Genomic DNA, 3547 nt, shown 5'->3' with positions numbered 1-3547 from the left:
TTGTAGATATACTCTCTAAAAAAAGTGATGCTTTTTAGACTCACAGCAGTGATGCTTTCCCAAACCTCTCTGTGAGCAGGACTGCGCCAGAGGCTGGTGAAGATGCAGGAAGCTGTGCCATCTCAAGGACCAGCCTGGGAAGTCACGCAGGAGTGTTTCAGAGGGGGTATCTCAATAGCCAGCACTGGTCTGGCAGGACTGCCAGCAGACAGCAAACTCATAGGTCTCAGACCCCAAAAATCAGGACATCTGTCCCCAGGGAACTGCACACCAGGGATGGAAAACGGCTGACCACAAAGCCCACCCACCTGGGCTTTGGTGCTCCCAGCTGGTGTTGATGCAGTCACAGCTAAACAGAAGCCAGCTTTTAAATTACAGAGCAGAGAGCCCACCCATTCCTCACCTACACCCAACAGCTAAGCTCATCCATGTGTCATTAAAACCATGACACCATGTTCCAGGCATGTCCCTGTGACCAGAAGCCTGGGAGAGCTGAGTGAGCAGAGCCCCCTTGGAAAGCAGGGTTGGGACCAAGAGCCAGTGCTCCAGGAGGAGACTTAGTGCTGGAGCCTGAATGTGGGAGCTGTCAGGCAGACAGCTTTGCTGTCCCTGGCAAGTGCCCTCATCCCTAATGCTCTCCTGCTTTTTGGGGGAATGCAGGTGCTTCAGCCTTGCTTTATAAACATCCCTGTCTCTCCATGAGGCTGGGCCAGTGGTGCCTCTGGCTGCCAGGGTCTCTGCTGGTTTCATCAGTAAGGAGGCCTGAGAGAGCGTTTTGCCCCTCCCCATGGATGTGTTCTCACTGCCCTTTCTTCAAGTCCCAATGAAATTTGATAGAAAGGGTTGCAGCCTCAGCTATATTAAGGTCCCCCTGACTTACATCCTGTATTTCTACAAATGTGAGTAAGCAGATAGAGGATTGAGACCCCCACCATCACACTGGCCTTTGCTCAGCTGCCACCAGGCAGCTACAGCTCTCCAGGGCACAGTTAAGCATGTCCTCCCTCCCCACAGGGGCATTTTTAATCAGAGGCTTCAGCTTGTTCATTTCTCTCTGGGTCACTGCCACCAGTGGGGCCCTCAACCACAAACCATGACCTCTGTGTTGCAGGGAGAAAAGGTGAGACATCACCCAGCAGGAAAACACTCAAGCTTGAACGTTGCCACAGCAGAGGAATCAGGCACAGAAAAATTGAGGACACCAGTGTGATTTCACATATTTAACCTCCTGATAATTCCCTCTTGTCTGTATTACCTCTCAGCTTCCAAATCCTCAGTTTGGCTCAGAGAGAGGGAGATTTCTCTCAAGGCTTTAAATCTTGGGATTAGGTTCCTAGGAAATGCCTGTCCAGGTCACACTGATGGGCTGTCTAGTCTTGCCTCCCACCGTAGCCATGGGAAAGAGCACACAGGGTCGACCACTCTGGGGTCCTGTCCCCACCATCCTCCCACACTCCCATCCTCTCAAAGCCAGGGGGGTGAGAGGGCACTTACCACCCCTTGGAGTACCTCAGTCTTGAGCCTGTTGTCCTCAAATGCCGCTCACCCTGCCCAAACCTGCTGGGGCTGCATGCCTCCAAGGGGCAGAGGGCCAGGAGTCCAGGACCTCCTGCATGAAGATGTGCTTCCTCTTGTAGCTTCTTCCAAAGAAGTGTGGGAGCTTCAGTGAGTGTCTCACAGTGGCTGTGCTGCAGGGTTGGGTGAACAACTCCTTATTTGCTACCTGGGTGGCTTAGCAAACCTCGTTTGTATTCCTTGACAGCCTCCTTCTCTTCAAAAACTGAAGTATTTTCACATCCCTCAGCTTTCAAAGGACACAGTCAGGGTCATGTGAGCCTAAACCACATCCCTGAAAGTGCCAATATTACCATATCTAATTCCCTGCCCTTGCCTTGGTATTCAGGTAGTGGCCCCAGGTTGAAGGCAAAGAACATATCCAAGGAGACCATGAGTCTGTGGAGATGTGAGAGAGAGGACTCAGCCTGAAAATCACTGCAGGAACTGGTGTAGGTCTGGCATGCCCCCATCAGCGTTAACCAGGAGACAGCTCTAGGTCTAGCACATGAGCCTTTGACTGTGAGGGCATAGAAGGTTTTAAAAGAAGTGAGATAAAGCCATTCTGAACACTGCTGCAAGACTGGAAGTGTGGCACAAACAGCTTGTGCTGGTGCAGCACGGTTTCAGTTGCTTGCAGTTTGTGTTGAGGTTTCATATCACACCACAGGGCTCTCTCATCGTCTGTGGCCTGACATTTCTAGAGCAGACAAAGGCAGCAGTGAGCATCAGTGCATACAGAACATGCTAGAGATATTGTCTGGATCTCCAGATGGGTTACATGAGGCAATTAAGAAACTCTGAGCTGGCTAGACTTCTATGACAATGACAAGGAAGAAAAAATTCAGTGGCTTGTTGGCTTTTCCCTGCACCTCAGGCCTTTGAAGGGACAGAGGTCACTTCACAGTGGTTCTTTCCTGGACAATCTTCAAAAGTTTTTGTCCTTCCTTGATGGGTTCAGCCCTGCTGCAGTGATATCTTTCATAAGGAGACAACTCTATCACCAGGAAACCTCTTTTTCCAGGCTGATATTTAAACAAAGGTGTTTCATGTGTATGCAGGGTGTGGAAGAGAAGCAGAGGGGTCCAGGAGAGGTGTTTGTGCAGGGCTGGTAAGAGAGATTTACCCTGGCAGAGAAAAGTAAATGTGCATGACACAGCTGAAGGCAAGCTTGTGTGTTAACAGACAGAGAGGAACATGAAATGAGATGAAAAGTGAGCTAAAGAATAGGGATTTGACAGCACTCAAAGATGTGGTGTGATCCTACAGCAGCCCCTCCACCATCTGTGGCCATGAGGATCTGAGTGCCTCCAAGAGTAAAAGGTTTTAAAAACATTTGCAGCCAGAATGCTGCACTTGGGAAAGCTTGGGGAAAAAATCATCCCCAAGAGTCACATCAAAATTATAATAAGAACCCCCAAACTTTTGTAACATGTCATGCTCCAAATTAGCCATCTCTCCAACTCAAAGCATGTGAAATTCTCTCCTGTCCTTGGAAGGGGAGCACCCCAGGGAGAAGCAGATCAAGAAATCCTTAGAAGCACTAAGGAAGCCTCAGCAGGGATCTACCTTCAAGGGCACGAAACTTTACTGCCTGGGGTAAACCAGCAGGTCTCAGCCTGGGGGCAGTGGTCAAAATGAGCGATGTAAACTGTCAGTGTGTGCTATGCTTGCCATGACCATCAGCCTGCCCAGGATGAGCCCAGGCTCCTCTCAGGTTCCACATGAAGGGCACCACTCAGCCACTGAGCACCTCATCACTGCTGGCCCAGCTATCAGTGTCTCCAGTGCAGAGAGGATTTCTGTACAGACACACAGCTTTCCCAGTTCACAACCACAGACATTCATCCCTTTCCTTGAAACAGATTCGCATGCTGAAGCTGAGGAGGTTTGCAAACCAAAACGAGCAGGGCACCCCTGGTCTTGGAGAAGCACGTGGCTGGTGGCCAGCAGTGTGTCAGAGTGGCAGAGAAGTGAAAGCTGTCCTTACCTG

The sequence above is a fragment of the Geospiza fortis genome, unplaced genomic scaffold, assembly GCF_000277835.1.
Source record: "Geospiza fortis unplaced genomic scaffold, GeoFor_1.0 scaffold72, whole genome shotgun sequence".
NCBI lineage: Eukaryota > Metazoa > Chordata > Aves > Passeriformes > Thraupidae > Geospiza > Geospiza fortis.
The sequence above is the reverse complement of the archived record's forward strand: the minus strand, read 5'-3'. Positions refer to the sequence as shown.